Source organism: Spea bombifrons, chromosome 3, assembly GCF_027358695.1.
Source record: "Spea bombifrons isolate aSpeBom1 chromosome 3, aSpeBom1.2.pri, whole genome shotgun sequence".
Taxonomy (NCBI): domain Eukaryota; kingdom Metazoa; phylum Chordata; class Amphibia; order Anura; family Pelobatidae; genus Spea; species Spea bombifrons.
Genome location: NC_071089.1, coordinates 39,305,498 through 39,327,012, shown reverse-complemented (window position 1 = coordinate 39,327,012; position 21,515 = coordinate 39,305,498). Strand labels below are relative to the sequence as shown.

At 43.6% G+C, this 21,515-nt stretch overlaps 1 protein-coding gene and 1 long non-coding RNA gene across 5 annotated transcripts in view; one reads left to right on the top strand and one right to left on the bottom strand.

Moving 5' to 3' along the window:
- LOC128482970 (uncharacterized) overlaps positions 1–21,515 on the bottom strand; it is a 77,995-nt gene that overhangs the window by 18,376 nt on the left and 38,104 nt on the right. The gene's annotated exons all lie outside the window — the stretch shown is intronic.
- Positions 1–21,515, top strand: part of ARHGAP18 (Rho GTPase activating protein 18) — a 91,784-nt gene that overhangs the window by 35,877 nt on the left and 34,392 nt on the right. The window lies entirely within an intron of this gene.

Sequence of the window (21,515 nt, the reverse complement as noted above, 5' to 3'; positions counted from 1 at the left end):
GACACCATTTAAGTTTAGGAGGCGATCGTTGATCGCCTCCTAAACGCTTTTAAAACGGGCGTCCGCCGCCATACAATGTATGGCGGCTGTTGACGCCCCGGGGAGGGGCCAGACATGGCCCCCGATGCCGATCTCGGCCTTGCTGAATGCCTCGACATCGAGGCATTGCAGCAAGGCCGTTTAAGCGAAGAAAGTGATCCTTGATCACTTTCTAAGCTTATTTAACTTTTTGACGGTTCAGGACCGTCAAAGGTCATTTAGTGACCTTCTTGTCATGACGGTCCTGAACCGGCAAAGGTCGCGAAGGGGTTAATGGATGAGTTTTCAATGATTATGGAGTGCATACAAACAGCTTCTCCTGAGCGACCGGGTTCGTTTAGTGATATTACAATGACAGCATTTGATTAGTTTAGAAATGGAAAAAAGATCTGTATGCCTTTTTTGAGTGGAAATCAAATAAAAATTTTGTACCAAAAAAAAAATAATTTTTTTATCTAACTTGTATGATCAATTAAAGTGGCAGTAAACTTTTAAAACTAGCTTTTTGATAAAAAACCAAACAAAACAGACCTGTTTTTTTTTTTTTTTTTTTTTTTTTTTTTTTACAATGCTTATGTATGAGAAAATTAGAGAAATTGTCAGCAATAAATGGCTGCTGCCATCTAGAGCAGTACATGGAATTTTAACTATATCCATCCTATCATTTGTCAAATAGGTAACACTTTAGCCCCCTGGCTCAACTAAAAGACTGAGATGTTCTGACTTCATCCGTGCGCCGCTGCTAAAGAGAATGAGGTGTGTCTTGGTAGTAGAGCTGAAACAACGAATCGATAAAATCGATAATAATCGATAACGGAAATCGTTGTCGACGATTTCCGTTATCGATTAATCGAGTGATCGATTCGTCGTTGGAGCACTAGGCTCCTTTTACTTACCTCCGCCTGCGTTCCCCGGTTCTGCTCTGCAGTCTCCGCCTTCTTCATGCTACGTGACGACGGAGGTGACGCGCGTCTACTATCAAGTTTGAAGTGGAACAAGTTCGTAGCGGAGGTAAGTACTCTTTATGTCTATTGTCTGTGCGAATGTTAGAGAGAGAGAGAGAGAGAGAGAGAGAGAGAGAGAGAGAGAGAGAGAGAGAGAGAGAGAGAGAGAGAGAGAGAGAGAGAGAGAGAGAGAGAGAGAGAGAGAGAGAGAGAGAGAGAGAGAGAGAGAGAGAGACTGGGTGCAGAGCAGAGTGGGGGTGGGGGCATTGCAGGGTGTGAGACTGGGTGCAGAGCAGAGTGGGGGTGGGGGGGCAGGGCAGGGTGTGAGACTGGGTGCAGGGCAGAGTGGGGGTGGGGGCACAGTGCAAAGGGGTGGGGGCACAATGCAAGTTGTTTTTAACATCTAGTTCTTAAAATTATTTTAAATAAACGAAAAATTTGCATATTGTTTTTTTTATCCGATTAATCGAAAAAATAATCGGCCAACTAATCGATTATTAAAATAATCGTTAGTTGCAGCCCTACTTGGTAGATAAACCTTTATTGTCTTAAATTTGAGAAACTTTAAAAGTTTACCAGCTTCTGCAAAAATGATGGAAAATCTGAGCTTATATACCAGTCTACTGCAATGTAAGACATCATGTGATATGAAGCCTTGGCCACCTATCTAAAATGCAGATTCCCCGCAGCGGTGCAGGGGACCTGCATCCTACTCTCTGATACGCTCAGACAGGTTGTCTAAGCGCATCGTACAGACATTCACCGGCAGCAGCGATGCGCGTAAACAGCCTCCGCTGCCGGCACGTCTGCACGATGTGCTTTAACAATCTCCCTTGCCGGGAATTCCCATGGGGGGAGTCTATACAACTTGTATAGTTGTATACGCAATACGCGTATACAACTATACAAGTTGTATACGCGTATTGCGTAGATGTCCCCCGCCGGCCCCGCAAGACACCCGGGAGTCTGCTCTGGTAAGTCAGGGGCGGAGGGGGGCAGAGTGGCAACATATCTCGGGGGGGGCGACAGCATATCTCGGGGGGGGGGGATAGAGTGGCAGCATTTCTATTAAAAAAAACTTTTTCTTTAAAAAAGCACCAAACTTTTTTAGGGTGCGGCCTATATACGGGGGCGGCCTATATCCTAGCCAATACGGTATATATATTCAGTAAGCATACATCTGGCTCAAATAAATAAATAAATAAAGCTGGCTTCTACATGACTCAGGAACGCAGGTTATTAGGATTCATTGCTTTGTACTTCAGGCATTCTGAATAAAACTGCTCCATTTGCAAAATTGTTATAAATCAGGGAAATGAAACTGACTGTGTAATAAAATTGTATAAATCTGTAAGCAGGAATGCTGAATAAGAAAATAGTAAGGTTATGTATAGAAAGCGATTCTTGTGCAAAGCTTCAAGAGTGGCCATGGTGTGAAGTCTTCAAGCTTTACAAGAAAATCACTTTTTTTGGTTTAGAAATAATCCAAACACACAACTTACTAATGAACATTGAGTACTTTAAACACGTTTGATTACAGCCATTGGCATTTAAATATGTCATAATTTGGACACAATGGGATGGGTTGTTGTCGTAAAAGGTGGGTAGAACTATGTATTGTAGCTTTGTGACCGTGCTCATGTTGTTCAGACAGGCACAATATGAAATCTTTGCTTCAGGCTCCTCTTCACTGCTCTTTTCTGGGAATACTTTTACTGTCAGTGATGGTGCTGCATATGTATATATCGATAGGACAACACCACTGAAGAGAGATCTGGCAAATATCTCCTGCTTCCACTTTAAGACACCAGGTACAGTGGTATTTGGCTGCTTAAAGGTTTTTAGAGGCCAGGTAAATTGCATCTTCTGTGGTTAAATTACCGTTTTCACTTGCTATGTCCAGCGATTATCTGGGCACCATGACGTCAACCAAAAAAAAAAAAAAAAAAAAAAAAACCCCAAACACTCCATGCATCCTTGTTGTAGTCATAGCTAAGTATCTCTACCCTTTAGACGATTATAGATTTTCTTTCTATCTTATCCATTGTGGTTGGAGGGGAACATAAAACCCACTGTATTATACATTTTCTTGCCACACAAAAATCAAAACAAATCTAAGCATACATTGATTTTTATGAGTTTTATACATGTGTGCGTGTCTATAAACACAATCTTTTGTATTTGGATTTCATCATACTTTCTGTTTACTGTTCATTAAAGAAGGCACTTTAGCCTTCTAAGTGGTGGAAAATCAACATGGAAAACACGCTATTCCAGTTCTAGCTATTTCATTGTCCCTTGGGCAAAATAATGGTTTGCTTTTAGATGGTGCATAATACTGTTTTCCTCTGATTTGTAATGGCTGTACAGAAGCGTTACTGTCCCAGATCTTGTAATTCACATTTGAGCAATCCTTGCGTACCCCAGTATGCATTGACATCTAATTTTTCGTAACAACAATGGAGACTCGGGTTCTAAGAGCTAAGCTCTATGCTACAAAAACTTTCCAGAACAGCATTAAGCTCAACTACAGTTTAATTTTCAGGTCTCCTAAGATTTCTAAAATATTGGTTAAATGAATAAACTTAGTTTGTGTTTTTTGTGTTGTGTTGGGGGTAGACATCTTGTACTTTTTTTTTATGTCTATTATTAAAAAAGGCTACTTATTTTTACACTTAAAATACTTTTCAGTATTGTCCACAAACTAATAATTACACCCCCTAATATGTTAAACAAATAATTAGATCTGATAGTTCTTACTTTACCCTGAACGTTTTAATCATGCAAAAAAACCCACACAAAATTCTAAGAAGCTGTTTCATTTTTTACAAAAGCAACCTTTCAGTGGATGCTTTTTGGTCCCATGACAATTGTCTTTGGCAAAAAAAAAAAAAGAGTAAAGCAAAATTTTAATTGAATGCAGAATTATTTCTGGAAATAGCTTTGAGTGTTGAATAGTACTAAGGCTACCTCCTTTTATTTCAATGAGTTGAATACATCATGATATTTAGCATAAAATAATTGATTTAAATTGTTAAATGAGGAAGCCAGTAGGTACCTATAGAGCCATGGTTGAACTACAGCATTTGTGATCCTTTTTATTTACCCCAAAACTGTCAAAGTGTTATGGCAGCTGAATATTCATACCAGCATGCTAACTTTTTGACTAGCATGATTATAAGCATGTATAGCTACATACTGAATGTTGGAGCTTGACCTTGGAGCTTGAACAACCACCATGCTGTTGTGAAATGCATGGGTCCTTGTTATTGTGGATTTACAAAAGGTATTTACAATTCTGCAAAGTGTAATTTGGGGCTGGGTACAGCCAGCTCTTGATTTATTGAACAGAGTGCTAAAAATAGATAAGAGTATAAAGGTTAAATGGGGTTGAAAACCAATAACTTAATCTGATGTCTGCCTGGTTTGTATGTATGAATGCATTCTAATCAGATAAAAATAATTAGCCTGGTGGGGCCTTACTAGACATTGTAATTTATACATGTTTCACAAGAAGAACAATGTTTAAAATATATTTGTGGGATGTCAATGAAAAGGTAATTGCAAGTAGCTTCTTTGCTTCTGCTGCTACACGGATATGCACTACTTAAACACACACACACACATACGTATATATATAATATATAATCTGCATAATCCATTGAGTATTTGGGGCATTAAGCAGAGCAAAGTCATACCATCTAGCAAGAGATGCTCACTGGAATTTGCCTTTGATAATGCTTCCCACCGACATTTGAGATGTGTATGGTCATCCATCTGCTTTACCTGATGAGCAACCCAGAACGCTCACATGCAAGTTGGCAGTGTGGGAGCTGCAATGTTAATCTGTACTACAACACTAGAGACATTCCATTAATTTAAATGCAGTCTGTATTTACCAGTATCTGTGGAAAAAATGGGTCGTTTTGAGGAGCTCAGTGAACTCAAGCGTGGTGATGTCATAAGATGCCAACTTTGCAATAAGTCAGTTTGTGAAAGTTCATCCCTGCTAGATTCCACAGTCAACTGCAGGTGTTATCATTGGAAAGTGAAAGTGTTTAGGAACAGCAGCAACTTGGCCACGAAACGGAAGACCACGTAAAGTCACAGAGCGGGGTCACCGCATGCTTAAGCTCAGGGCGTGTCCATAGCTGAAGAGTTCCAAACTTCCACTGGCATTATTAATAATAAAACCTGTGCGGCAGAAGCTTCATGGAATGGGTTTTCATGGCCGAGCAGCTGAATGCATGTCTCACACAGTTAAGTACAATGCCAAGCATTGTATCAGGTGGTGTAAAGCATGCCGCTGGAGCAGCGGAAATGTGTGCTGTGGAGCGTTGAATCACGCTTCTCTGTTTGGCAGTCTGACGGTCTGGGTTTTGCAGGTGCTAGAAGAATATTACCTGGCATTGTGCCAACTGTAAAGTTTGGAGGAGGAGGAACATACCAAGACATTTTGGCAATGCTATGCTTCTATGTGGGAGTAGTTTGGGCAAGGACCTCTTCTATTCTATCATGACTGGGCCCCAGTGCACAAAGCAAGGTCCATAAAGACATGGTTGAATGGCCCTCACAGAGCCCTGACCTCAACCCATTAAACACCTTTGGGATGAACTGAAACGGGGATTGTGAGCCAAGCCTTCAACATCAGTGCCTGACCTCACAAGTGCTCTACAGGATGAATGGGCAAAACTACCCACAGAAACACTCCAAAATCTTGTGGAAAGACTTCCCAGAAGAGTGGACGACGTTATAGCTTCAAAGGGGGACCCAAGTACACACTATGTCTATATACTTAGAATGCAATATCATAAAGTCTCTGTTGGTGTAATGGTCAGGTTTCCCAATACTTTTGTCCATGTAGTATATATGGATCCGAGCCCCTACCTGTACAAAGTATCAAGTACCATATTTGCTCGATTATAAAACAAGGTTTTTTCCAGAGCAAATGCTCTGAAAAATACCCCTCGACTTATAATCGGGGTCGTCCTATAATGTCTACGTGAATCGCGTAGAGCTCTACACGCTGCCCGGACTAAGCACTGGGGACTCAGATGCAGGGGACCTGGATCCTCCTGTGTTATGCCCCCCCAGTTTACCGGTGCTTCTGAGTCCCCGGTGCTTAGTCCGGGCAGCGTGTAGAGCTCTTTTTTTTCATAAGTTAATATTCAGATTTTGGGGGGTCTTCTTATAATCGAGCAAATACTGTATAATTAGTATGGAGCATGAGGACACCTTCTGTTTTTCTTAATCATGAGGTTAACACTGAGCTACTGCTGGAATTATTGCCAATAGCTGCACTGTAACTATTGATAGTAACATTCTCCAGTGATAACCAATGAGAACTTGGTTTAAAGCAGTCATTAGCGTTATTGTTAGTGGTCAATAATGATAAATTAATTTGGCATCCTTTCCATTTCCTCTCATTGGAGCAAAACCTAGCATTTGTTTGCTTTGGGCTGACCAAGTGCTTCACTTTCTATATATGTTTTGCACTTAGTTGGATTCCCTGTTAGAATAATGTTATACATAAAAATGTATAGACTCAGTACCGCATACGACAAAGTGCAAGCTAGACTGCTGGCACAACAGAACAGCCAACAAAATAAATCTGCTTGTCAAGACTGCCCTGGAATTCAAGTACCGTTGACAGCTATGTATGGCTGTTGTACATCCTGTTATTTTGTCTTTTCTGGGATGACCCATATGTGGCTGGAACATATCCTGGCAATAGGGCTTCTGATAGGGCATTGCTTTTGGAATCTTTGCATGTATATTGGGTAATTTGGGGACAGGGCCTACCATTGTTGGGGCATGCTGTGGCACCACTTTATCATCTTAAAAAGACCTGTCATATGCTGTAGGTTGTCATGTGTAAGTGGACTTAAAATCATTCCATAGATATTCATTCATAGTAAATGCCTATTTGTTTTGCTGGAAAAAGTACTTCCAATGGCGTTCACCCCAGCAATCATGCTCAGACTTTTTTTATTTATAAAGCATCTGGTCACCCCAGGAAAAATTGACAGCATCTGGGTAAAAAATCCAGGGTCACTTTGTAGCACAGCTGTCAATTATTTACTTGATTAACCACAACCACTGACCCAAAGATCCACTCACTCTGCCCAACCCACATAATTTAGCTCCTAGTTATTATGGTGCAGATTATATCCCACCTACTGTACCAAACATCCTTGGTATGTGGTAGATATATTCGCAACGCAGCATGTATATCAGGCAGGTGAATTTTATCACCTATAGGTGGGTTTGGTATCAGTGGTGCCCCTGTCGGGATAAGTTCAAGTATAGTAAGACCTTGTGCAGATGTGCTTCAGGAGAGCTGTGTCTACACCATAGAACACACACAAGTTACAAAAATAATTATATTGGGGAGTGATATCTGCAATAATTAATTGCAATTAACATTATGTTGCTTTGGAACTTTACATGAGGCATTTTTTTGGCACTTAAACATCTACTGAGATTGACAGTTTGAATACCCAAAGGAGGATGGGAGGAAGAGATAGGAACACTGACCCCTCCCCCTCACACACATTCATTCTAACACCCCACACAGGTTAGCATTGTACACTCACACATGCACGTATTGCAGCGCAGTGCATTGACACTTCACACACACGGTACACTGACATATGCTGTACACAGTTACACTTGTCACCTCCATACACACATTTTAACCCTGTACACTGACCCACACTCATTTTAATCAAAGATAGGCACAAAAATGGTTCATGACAGACATTTTCACAGTTGCTGGACTTGGAAAAGGACATGATCTTTAAAAATAAATAAATAAACTATTAACTTGTGCCCCTCATCTAGAGTTAATCATTCTATTTCCTTTAGTCCCAAAACAGGCTCACATTTTCTCTAACGTACACTTTAAAATACAGACACTATCTCATACCTCCCAACATTTCAAAATGTGAAAGAGGGACACCTTCTTTTTTTTATTTTTTTTTTTTTATTTAAATCTCGCGGAACAAGCAATTGCACTCTGCAATGTCGCCACTTAAAACACACTTCGTTTTTGTCAGCAGTCATACATATTAAAAATAACCAAAAAATTGAATTGAATTCCCATGAGGCTCAGCCAGGCTGAGCATCATTGGAAGAGTAGTCCACAGCAGCAGAGATTTTTTTTTTATGAAAAAAGGCTAATGTTGGCCTCCCTCCCAGGACCTTACACACACACACACACACACACACACACACACACACACACACACACACACACACACCTGCCCATAAACACACATATACACATACACTGCCTTTACACACACCTGCCCATAAAAACACACACACACACACGTTCACTGCCCTTACACACACACACACACACACACACACACGTTCACTGCCCTTACACACACACACACACACACACGTTCACTGCCCTTACACACACACACACGTTCACTGCCCTTACACACACACATACACGTTCACTGCCCTACACACACATACACGTTCACTGCCCTACACACACATACACGTTCACTGCCCTTACACACCAGCTAACAAATACCTATACTGCTCTTACACAAAATGGTCCATACATACACATACACTGCCCTTGCACCCCTTTCTCCCCATCTCTTACCTTTTCCACCATCCACAATCCTTCTTCATTCTGCCTGTATCCTGTGGTAGGAGCACGAGGTCTGTCACTTCAGACCTCGCTTTACTACTCTCTCATCACTACTATGTGCACCCCCCCCCCCCGCAGAGTATCTCTCTCGCCTCACCCTATCTCTACCCCTGCAAAGCGGGGCAGAGGAAGGGGTAGGCGGGACAGAGACCCAAAATCGTGACTGTCCCACGTAAAACTGGGCCTTTCTCATTATCCCTCCTTTATTTCTGTATTACTTTTCTCCCTCATTTTCTCTCATTTTTTTCTCCATTATCTCCCCAACTGACCCTGCATCAGACACCTGCAACTTCCAGTTTCCTGGGACGCTGAAAGTACCAGGACAAGCTCTGAAGCTTGAGACTGCCCCAGGAAAAACTGGACTGTTGGCAACAATGCCCTAGTTTGCTCCTGCTGTATACATGTATATATACTTAGTTATGTGTTGTAAGTACAGTATATAATCTGCATTTACCTTTATGTTGGACACTGGCTGACACTTTCTCTCTCTTTCGCCCTCTTTCACTGTTGAATTGATTTTGCCTAGATGGTTTCTACGCTGTTAATGGTCTGATTGCATTATCGTGCTCTCAAAATGGCCAAACTGGCATTGTTGCTAATAGGAGGGCTGCAAAATGGAAAAAAATGTCACTTAAGGTTAGTGGGTATGATGTAATTTACTCAAAGTAAATATTACTTTGTTCTGGCTTTTAATGTACTTATGCTTATACGTTCAAAAGTATAATGGGGTTTTTTCAGTAAAGCATAAGTTGTTGGTATATTGAGGTCAGATAAAACATTGTACCCCATGACTTAATTGGCAATAATCATTTACTCATACTGGCAGGCTCACTGTCTAGTATCAGACATATAAATATCTTTTTGTTTCCTCCCCTCAATCTATACGCTATACATTCCCTTACATAAAAAACCTGGGTTTGTATGCAAAAATTATACACACCAAACCCGACTGGCGATTGCAAGGTTGCGCTGCGGGAGCCTGATCACATCTGTGGCTCATGGCTAGATATGGGATATTTTACCCAGACAATAGGTCATCGCTTTGCAGGCCAGGCAGAGACTGAGGGGAACGTTCGTTTTTAACGAAATTTATTATAAACATTTATAAACGTTTATTATAAACAAAGAAAAAAAATAAGTTTAACATTTACTCTGACTGATATCACCATGCAAGACCAAGTGATAGTTAACACATAGTCAATAATGAAAGTCATCTTGCTGATGTAACTATGAATTATAAAGGGCCAGCTCATCCCTTTTTGCAGACGTTTATTGGAGCTTGCTCATTATAATGCATCCAGGCAGCTGAATTGCTTAAGTCTTGTGCAAACCTATACTTTAATGAATATAGGTAGGTTCATCTAGTTGTCATAGGTTAAAATTAATGGGCCATTGCAATACATGCAGTAAATACTTGGCACACAGAGCATATGTAAATATGTACATTTCATAGTGAGTGTATAATAATATATTTTGCGTCGCAGTGTGTTTTATATGTGTGTGTAACCATGGTTCTTGTTGTACTGGTTTGTGCTTCTCTTGTTTTCTTGCTACTGTTTTGAGGGTCATCTGGAAGTCCCATATACATTGGGATTGTTTCACTGAAGTGGGAACTGGCAGGATTGTCATGGTTTCAACTCCCTGAATTCAATATGCAATGCAAGTATTTTTCCTTGCCATTCCAGGTGGCGCAGGAGAAGAGAGGTAGGGCAGGAAACACTATAAAAAAAGGAGACCTCCCCCTTCCTCCCCAGTGTTGTTTCCTGCCCTACTCAGGTAGCGGTTCGGCTATGCTTACCTCCGTTTTTTGTTTTCTCACGGAGCCCCGGGGGGGCGTCCTCCTTATGCATCCCGGTAGTGGTCCTGTGTAGATCCAGGGTTGTGCGGCAGCTTCGGCTGCAGTAAATTCCGGGGTCTTTGCGGCGGTGCTTACGAGGGACATCTCCTCGTTCCCGGCTCTGCCCACAGCCCAGGGGGCTCACTGGGTTGTTTCGCCTCGGGCTCCAGTTCCTTCCGTCCCAGGGGATCCTCAGAAAAGAGGCACGGCAGGATCAGACCCTAACTGGCTCTACCGGTTCGCACCACCCGGTCTTGTATACTTCCGGGGTTTACACTGCTGCATCACTTCCGGCGCTATGGCCGGGTCACGGGAGGTCAATTTTGCAGAGAATTTCGGGAAATGGTGTCTTCCGGTCCCGTACACCTAAATGCCTCTATAAGAACGCCAGAATGGGTGAGATCTTTCCTTGCTTTCTCTGTTTTTTGCTTATATTGTCAATCTACTATTACCTCTGCTGTGCCTGCCAGTGCCTGAGGACTGTATTTTGCCTTTTCAAGTAGGTGTTGGGCCTCTCTGTTTGGAGGGAGATTTCCTTGTAATATTTCATTTGCTTTCTGTGTTTATATCTTTTTGTGTTTTTTCTCTCAGTCATGTCAGACAAAAATCCGGACATCCCTCCTGAGGCCTCCCCACATAGGAAATCTGTGAGGAAAACGAAACACAAAGCCTGCTCGTCTTGCAAAAAAAACCCTGCATGACCCATCGGCCAAAACGTGCAGCTCCTGCTCTTGGCCTAAAGAGGTTTCCACGTCCGAATTTACCTCCTGGTTGAAGGGGGAACTTCAGTCTACCTTTGACTGTTTTCGAGCCATGGCAAGCTCCACTCAAGGGCCTGTGCCCCAGCAACATCCGTACCAGCAGGGTCTACCTGTTTTCCTTCCAGATACTCCGGAAGATTATCCTGTTCCATTTTCTGAGTTTGACTACCAGTCGAATGACCCCCAGTCCTCGGATGAAGAGGGGGAGATTAAAGAAGAAACATTTTTCTTCCCAGTGGAAGAAACAGGGAAACTCATCTCTGCTGTCAGATCTACTCTGAACCTACAGGATGACACACCAGCTTCAAAACCAGATCCTTTTCAGGGTCACTCTAGGAAGCCGCAGACCTTTCCAGTACACAATTCACTTTCTGCCATTATCACGGAGCAGTGGAAATACCCCGACAGGAGATTCTTAACATCCTTCAGAATCAAGAAGCTTTTTTCTTTTGATAATAGGGATTCTGATGCCTGGGAAGTTACGAAGGTGGACGCCGCAGTAGCCAAGGCCACGAAAAAAACAGCCATTCCTTTGGAGGACGCGCCCCATTTCAAGGATCCCATGGACAGGAGGGCTGAAAATGCCGCCAAAAGATCATTTGAAGCCGCGGCGGCGAACTTTCGTCCAGCTATTGCCATGGCGTCAACTTCTAGAGCAATTAAAGTCTGGCTCCGGCAGGCGGTGGAAGACCTCGAAACTATTCCGGGGGCTGAGCAGGTTGCAAGAAACTTGTCCGACACCTGCTTAGCAGTTGATTTCAAATCCGATGCCTCTATCGAATCAGTTCGTTCTTCTGCGAATTGGCAGTTTCTAGACGAGCTCTCTGGCTTAAATCGTGGGCTGCAGATAATGCCTCAAAACATAAGCTGTGCAGCATTCCATTCCAGGGGAACCACCTCTTCGGCAGCAATCTAGATACAATTCTGGAGTCCACTACGGGGGACAAGCACTGGTTACCTCAGAGGAGAGGACCACCTCGTTTCCGGTCAAATTATTACAGAGCTCCGAGAGACAGAGAGTCCTACAGGCCTTCATCCTCCAATCAAGACTACCAGTCTTTTCGGGGTAAACCCTACGCAATAGGTAGATTCCAGAGAGGTAGAGGAAGAGGCAGGGACGGTAAAGCAGGGAAGTTCTGACGCCAGCCGGCTTCAGGTAGGGGGCAGGTTAACCTTTTTCATTCATGCCTGGGAAGAGATAACTTCAGACCCCTGGGTTCTTCGCATCATCGAGCAAGGCTATGCATTGAAGCTTACGAACCTACCTGCCCAGAAATTCCTGCTGTCTATGCCCCCTGCAGATCCTTGGAAAAGATCGGGGTTTTTCTCCACCCTCAACGATTTCATCCACGAGAGGGCTCTGGTTCCGGTCCCTCATCGAGAAATAGGAGAGGGAACCTACTCCCACGTTTTTGTCGTGCCAAAGCCATCGGGGAAATTCAGGCTGATCATCAACCTACAGTCGGTGAACACCTGCATAAAATACAACAGGTTACGGATGGAATCCCTGAAGTCCGCCACAGAGATTATTTCTTCGGGGGACTTCATGGTCACCATAGACCTTCGGGATGCCTATTTACATGTTCCCATTAGGAGAGACCATCAAAGATTCCTCCGTCTGGCCGTTCCATTTCCTCAGGGTATTCGACATTTCCAGTTTCAGGCTCTTCATTTCGGAATTGCATCAGCACCAAGGATTTTCACGAAGCTCATGTCGGTGGTCGTGACCTTCCTAAGGCAGAAGGGCATAAAAGTGGTTCCATACCTGGACGATTGGCTCCTTATAGCGGCCTCGGCATCCTTGCTCCAGTCCCATCTAGAGGTATCTCTCAGGAGCCTCCACAGCCTAGGATGGCTAGTAAACCTACAAATGTCTGTTACTCCCAAACAGACGTCTTACCTTTCTGGGGATGATTCTCGACTCACGCGAACAGAAGACGTTTCTCCCTCGGGACAAGATCCAAAGATTGAGGGAATTCACGCACGCGGTCTTAAAGAACAAGTCGGTGTCCATCAGATCCATCATGTCATTGCTCGGCCTAATGACCTCTTCAGTTTCAGCGATTCCCTGGGCACTCGCTCACGTAAGACCGCTTCTACAGTTTTTTCCGGACCACTGGGATCGCTCCAGGACGTCTTTATACAAGAAGGTCCGGCTCTCCCCCTTCGTTCTGCCATTACTCCGGTGGTGGCTGACACCCAGGAATCTTTCGCAGGGACTCTCTTGGCAGATGAGAGACTGGGTAGTAATTTCTACCGACACCAGTTTGAGAGGCTGGGGTGCAGTTATGGGAAGCAATATAACCCAGGGAACTTGGTCTCCCCAAGAATCAAAGCTGCACATCAATCTTCTAGAACTGTTGGCGGTCTGGAGGGCTCTAAGGTTCTGGTCTCCAATCCTGCGCCGCAAGTCTATCAGGATCCTCTCTGACAACGTCACCATTGTGGCCTACCTCTCCAAACAAGGTGGCACCAGAAGCAGGCGCCTGCAGACCCTGACCGCTCAGATCTGCCGATGGGCAGAGTTCAGTCACTGCACCCTCTCTGCGGTTCATCTCAAAGGTTCATTGAATCAGGAAGCGGACTACCTCAGCAGAAACTCGGTGCTTCTGGGAGAATGGTCCTTAAACAAAGGGGTCTTCACCTTCATCGCAAGGAAATGGGGTACTCCTCAGATAGACCTGATTGCCACGCATCTGAACAAACAGGTAGAGGAGTTTTTTTTTTCTCTTTCGCCAGTCGGACGACCCTGAGCCCCGGAGGCACTCTCGCAGACCTGGGACTTCAATCTCGCATATATTTTTCCCCCGCTTCCCCTTGTCTCCAGAGTTCTCCGGAAGATTCGGGAAAACAGTAATTTTCGGACCTTACCAACCTGGCCATAGAAGAACCCATCCTCCTTCCTCAGGTGAAGGATATTCTTGTTCAAGGCCCTGTTCGCCACCCAGATCCCTCCCGGTTCAACCTCTCAGCATGGCTTCTGAAAGGGAGATCCTCACCTAGAAGGGCTTATCTTTATCAGTGGTGGATACTATTCTCTCTAGCCGCAAGAAAACTACTGCTGCTAAATACCAGCTACCATTAGGGTCCAGATTTCGGCCCTGAGCAACTTTTTAGACTTCAATCTGGCTACCCATCCCTGGATCTAAAGGGATGTGCAGACTTCGTCCCAGACTCCGTCCGTTGGTTCCGCCTTGGGACCTTAATCTCGTATTGCACCAACTCACCACTTCTCCTTTTGAACCTCTAGAGGATACCTCGCTGAAGCTGCTCACCTACAAAGTTGTCCTCCTAGTGGCCCTCACTTCCGCTAGGAGGGTGAGTGAGCTCCAGGCTCTCTCCAGAGTGGAACCTTTCCTCAGGATTCTGCCTGACTGCATTATCCTCAGTTTACCACCGGAGTTTCTCCCTAAAGTGGTTTCAACTTTCCATTCGGATCAGGATATCGTCCTGCCTACCTTATGTCCGGATCCCAAAAATCCCAAAGAGCTGGAACTTCACTTGCTAGACCTGCGGAGGTGTATCCTGTCTTATCTCTCTCGTATGTCTGCTCGGAGGAAATCAGACTCTCTCTTTTTGTCCTTTGCGGGGATCCGCAAGGGCAGATCAATGTCCAGGGCTTCCATTAGTCGCTGGCTTAAAGACGCTATCACCATATGCTACATCTCTGCGGGAAGAGTATCTCCCTCCGGCCTGAAGGCACACTCGACCAGATCTGTCTCGACTTCCTGGGCTGAACTCTGGGGTGAATCAGTCTCTCATTTGCAAGGCAGCAACCTGGAGGTCGATTCATACATTCGTAAGGCACTACAGGCTGAATCTTCATCTCTCTGACGAGTCTCAATTTGGTCGTCGTGTCCTGTAGACTGGAATCCTTCCCTCCTTATCTTGCTAATTCTTCTCCTGTGCCACCTGGAATGGCAAGGAAAGTGAGAATTCTTACCCGGGAATTCCTTTTCCTTGGCCACTTCCAAGGTGGCACACTTCTTCTCCCACCCATTAAATTTGCTTTTGCTTGGTTATTGTTTGTCTGAGTCTATCTTTTTAACCACACTGGGGAGGAAGAGGGAGGTCTCCTTTTTTTTTTTTTATAGTGTTTCCTGCCTTACCTGGTAGGCGGAGCCTTCTCTTCCAAATTAGTTTCTCGATGTATCAGGCAAATTAGTTAAAATAGTGTTCCAAACGTTGTCAGATGTTTTGAAGAACAAATGTCAAGTCCTTAATGCTCAGAACAGTTCGCTGTGTATAGCGTAAGCTTTATGGTAAAATTGCGTGGCAGCAAGTGTTTTTTTTTGTTTGTTTTTTTTACCCCGCTGTGATGTCACACATAAGTAAAGAATACGGACTGGAATGCAGCTTACTTTCCTGTAGGTATTCATAGCATGCCCTTAGCAGTTCCCTCGCAGCCCCCCAGAAAATGTGCCCTCATATAATTTTACCAATTTTTATGGCATTCTAGAGAAACTATATTTCTCAAATAGGGATTTCACTGCCGTATCATCATGTGATACTCAAGGTTTTTATAGAGTTGGCGATCTTGATGCCTGTGCTGTGTTGCAGACGAGATGAATCATCTCTGTGGGCAAAAAGAGTGGTTACTTGCTACTGTGCAAGCTTCTGTAATGCAGAGATTAAGCTTTTCACGTGGCAATAATAACATTCTGATATCCTGTCACCGGAAGGTACGTTTTCAGTGATTTATGCATCTCATTTTGTAGGTATTTTATGTGTGTTATGTATATATTTCATATAATTTAGCTAACAGATGATAGTGTTTTATCGTTGACGGTATAATAAAGGAAAGGTACAATAAGTGAATTGAACCATACGGTAAATAGTAGGTACTGTGGTCTAGACATTTAGAATAGTATAAATATTGTAATAAGGTATCTGCTGGGACACTTCTAGTGCAGCAGGGACAGTAGGAGACAGCAGCCTTCTCTGACCTACCAGCTCACATTGAAGCACACTGGAACTCAGGTACACCTCCTGTAGCCAGAGCAGGTGGGGTTTTGTGTGTGGTATAAATGGGTGGACATTTTAGGTTCATGTCACATTTAATTTGAGCCACTTACCTGTTTTTGTCCCGCTCTCCCTCCCTGTATTTACCCACTTACATACCAAGACACTTACATACCCACTGTGACACACATACCCAGACACTAATATACCCACTAATATAGACACACTTCCAAAACAAGCAACTAAAGTACTTCACTCACCGCGATGGCTCAGCAGGCACTTAGTATACTGCGGCTCCCGCTAGGCCCCGCCTCCTCCAAGAAATTAAAGCGGTAAATCTACCGGATCAGACTTTGACTTTGGGACGGCACAGTGCCGCCCGGGTCCCACGGGGTCTTGCTTCTGGAGTGCCGTGCCAAGATCAATGATTTCCCTCAACCGGCTGTGTTCCCCGGCAGTGGGCGGGCTATTGCGCCGCGGAGGAGGTGTCCCTCATGCTGAGAGCACGCTATGCAGGGAAAGGTACGCTGCTGCCCGCAGGGAATCTGGATCTTAGTCTCATAGTCAGACCTCTGTTTGAAGTCTGATTAGAAGATGACCCCGATTACAAGACGAGGGGTATATTTCAGAGCATTTGCTCTGAAAAAAACCTTGTCTTATAATTGAGCAAATACGGTATTTTCCAACATATCGGTGTGGTCTCCGTTATTGGTAGGGGGAAAAATTATGGTGGTTTTTCTCTAGCTAGGGCTGCAACAACTAATCGATAAAATCGATAATAATCGATAATGAAATTCGTTGGCAACGAATTTCATTATCGATTAGTTGAATCGATTATTATCGATTATAAAATGAGGGTTTTTTCAGAGCAAATGCTCTGAAAAATCCCCCTCATTATGTAATTCTTTTAGTCTGACTCACCGTCTCACAGCAGCAGCTCCTACTTACTCCCCCTCCCTGTAATCACTGTGACAACTGGCCCCGCCCCTTCCTTCTCCAGGCCAGAACCACATGGCTGTGACACTCTTCTAACTGTAAGTATATGTATATATGTGTATGTATATATATATATATATATATATATATATAAAATGTGTATGTGTGTATATATACCGTATTGGCTCGGATATAGGCCGCCCCCGTATATAGGCCGCACCCTAAAAGTTTGGTGCTTTTTTAAAGAAAAAGTTTTTTTCTTTAAAAAAATACCAAAAAAAAAAAGACATGCTGCCACTCTGTCTCCCCCTCCCCGAGATATGCTGCCACTGTCCTCCCCCCCGAGATATGCTGCCACTGTTCTCTCCCCCCGAGATATGCTGCCACTGTCATCCCCCCGAGATATGCTGCCCCCCCCCGAGATATGCTGCCACTGTCCTCCTCCCCCCACGAGATATGCTGCCACTCTGCCCACCCCGACTTACCGGAGCAGACTCCCGGGTGTCTTGCGCCCAGGATTTAGATTCCCTTTAGTTTGCCCCCCCCTTTACCTCTAACTGCACCTTAAGTTAACGTTATTAAATTAATTCAATTAACCCTCAGTCCTCATCATTAAATTAACCCTAAATACCCCATCAACCAAAACTGCCCCTAAATTAACCCTAAACACCCCATTAACCATAACTGCCCATAAATGAACCCTAAACACTCCATTAACCACAGCATCCCCTAAATTAACCCTAAACACCCCATCAACCACAACTGCCCCAAATTAACCCTAAACACACCATTAACCACAGCTGCCCCTAAATTAACCCTAAACACACCATTAACCATAACTGCCCCTAAATTAACCCCCACCTCCCCTAACTTTCAGCAGCCCAAATATTAATTTTATACTTGAGTATATACTTGAGTATGAGTGTCACAGCCATGTGGTTCTGGCCTGGAGAAGGAAGGGGCGGGGCCAGTTGTTACAGGGAGGGACTGGTAAGTAGGAACTGCTGCTGTGAGTCAGACTAAACGGATTATATAATGAGGGGTATTTTTCAGAGCATTTGCTCTGAAAAAAGCCTCATTTTATAATCGATTAAAATCGATTCAACTAATCGATAATGAAATTCGTTGGAACGATTTTCATTATCGATTTTATCGATTAGTTGTTGCAGCCCTAGTATCAAGTATACTGTCTATGAAAAACTGATTTATTATTTTTTTTTAAAAGTATTAAAGTAGCTCCGGCCGGCGGCATCAGCACGCATCGGCCGTTTAGATCAGTTTTTCAGCAATCTGATGGCCGCATAGTGATGGAAGCAGCGTGAGGGGTGAAAGCTCTGCCCCCTCGCACTCAGACTGCTGGAGCACCGGATGTCGTGTCACTGACATCCTGTATACATAGAAAACAGTCTGTTGCTACCAGGGGATGGAGGTCTAGACGAAACCCCCCAAAAGTGGAAGTAGAAGGTTAGTAAACCAATTTATTTTTGTACAAGCTATATAATATTTTTTTTGTATTCGTTAAAAACAAAAAAATAGGTATGTGTGTGTATGTAAGTGTCCCCAGTGTCACTTCTGTCCCCAATCAGCATCCCCAATCAGCATCCCCATGTCATTGCTGTCCCCATTCAGCTCCCCAGTGTCGCCTCTGTCCCCAATCAGCCTCTCCCAGTGTCACCTCTGTCCCCAATCAGCCCCTCCCAGTGTCATCTCTGTCCCCAATCAGACCCTCCCAGTGTCACCTCTGTCCCCCTTCAGCCCCCGTGTCGTTGCTGTCCCCATTCAGCTCTTCAGTGTCAGCTCTGTCCCCAATCAGCCCACTTTGAGGTATGATCCTGGTAGGGTACTCATATTAGCCTTTACAATTTTCCTCCTGCTGTGTACTATACTTCCCATAATCCTCAGCCAGTATCATGGGGGGCATTTAACTGGCTGAGCATCAGGGGGACTTTAGGTTTTGCTTTTTTTTTTTTTTACCATCCTTTGTCGCTATTAAATTTACTTATGTTGAACCACATTTGAATCATATTTGTATTTTTATAATGAATATAAGTTCAGGAAAAGATGGGCATGTATGGTGGGCTGATTTTGTGGCACAACGGGCCACTTCACTTGACTTGCCCCTCAGGCCTTAGGCTGCCAGCCCTCCCCTGTGCAGGAGGGCCACTGAAAAAGTTGTTCGAAAGAGGCTACCGCACCTCCCACTTAAAAACCCAAATATTCATGCATCAGAATCCACCATGGCCTTTCAGACTATATATTTAGTTGAACATGTATGCCAAGATAAGGCCCTTTATATGTTTTTATGATGTTGGGAATGTTTTTATTTCCAAAAGAGTAATTGTGACCAAATAATTTTTGAAAGTAGTAATGATTACAGCCTTTTTTATGCTATTATGTCCCACCAAACGTGGAATCCTAGTCCCGGGAAACATACCTAATATAAAGTGAGTTCTGAGGAATCAATCTGCTTGGGTGAAAATGATTATAACACTCTCCATTGAATGCATTCAACTGCATACAAGGGCTGTTAACCAGTGCTGTTTTTACATTCAAGTAACTAAAGAATGCCTGCACCAATTTGCATGCAGTGATATGCACTCAAGTCTGTACAATTTACTCAAATATGCATTTAAAATAAAAAATAGAGCTAGAGGGCTGCTTTGGCACCTCAGCCTGTGCCTTTTGGCCGATGGGACAACATGGCGAGACAGGTTGAAATAGCTACCTTGTAAGTAAGGGAAAAAATGCTGTCCCTTTTAAGGTTTAGAAAACGTGCGTGGACACATTATTAATTTCACTTAAACCTTGTAACGGTCTTTTACATTTGGAATATTAGGCATGTCTGAACCTGCTTAGTTTCTCGGAAATAATCTTTTTACCTCCAAAGACTCAAACTACATTCTAAACTATAGAAGAATAAAAAAAAATAGCTGTGTTTAAATACTCCTCATCTGTTGACACTGGCCAGAGGTTATAAGCAAACAAAATCCAAACTCGACCTTCTGAACACTGTTTAGAATAACCTTGATGAAAGTATTGTTCGTTGTGTGGTAATGAGTGTAAAAGTCAGCATCTCATGCTTGATGCCAATACAGAAGTAGAAAATGCTATTTAAAGTGACAGTTCTTTAGAAGTGTAAAAAAGAAAACTCTTCTTTTTGAAATGGGTTTTCTCAATCAGGCCCGAACTGGGACAAAAAATAGGCCCGGGCATTTAAGACTGAGCAGCCCATTTTTATTTATTTATTTATTTATTTATTTATTTCTTGTTAAACCAAATTCTGACAAATATAATATACCATTTCTTGTTGTCTATTAGTTATATTTCTGCATGCTTTTGTCACTGTAATCAATTAGCATTACATAAATATATAATAAATTACCGTATTTGCTCGATTATTAGACGACCCTGATTATAAAACGACCCCCCAAAATCTGAATATTAACTTAGGAAAAAAAGAAAAAGCCTGAATATAAGACGACCCTGTAGGAAAAAAGTTTTACCAGTAAATGTTAGTTCATGTAAACTATGTGAACAATTGTTTGTTAATAAAAGCTATGATTGAGAAAAATATTTTGTTTTTATTTCCTTTTTTTTTTCCAACCTGCCCTCCCAGTTATGCACATCTGCCCCAGAAATGCCTTCTACCCCATATATGCCACTGTGCCCCATGATATGCCTTTTAACCCTCTAAATGCCACTGTGCCCCATGATACGCCTTTTAACCCTCTATATGCCACTGTGCCCCATGATATGCCTTTTGACCCCCTGTGTGCCACTCTGCCTCCAGAAATGCCTTATACCCCTATATGCCACTCTGGCATTTAGGGGGTTAAAAGGCATATTATGGGGCAGAGTGGCATATAGGGAGGTAAAAGGCATTTCAGGAGGCAAAGTGGCATTAAAGGGGTTAAAAGGCATTTCACAGAGCACTCTGCCTCCAGAAATGCCTTACACCCCCCATTTAACACTCCCCCTCCCTCCTCCAAACTTACCGGTGCTTCTGAGTTGGGGGGGGCGCATACCACAGGAGGATCCAGGTCCCCTGCATCTGAGCACCCGGTGCTTAGTCCGGGCAGCATGTAGAGCTCCACGCGAATCACGTAGAGCTCTACACGCAGCCCGGACTAAGCTCCGGGGACTCAGAAGCACCGGTAAGTTGGGGGGGGGGGGGGGGTTAACACAGGAGGATCCAGGTCCCTTGCATCTGGATCCCCAGTGCTTGGTCCGGGAAGCGTGTAGAGCTCTACGCGATTGTCCCAGCCAGCACCCGCTTGTGAATTAATGCCCTTGCGTATTGCCCCGTCAGCCAGCCCTACATTGTGTATTTATGCCAGCCACCCCCCTTTAGTATCAAATCA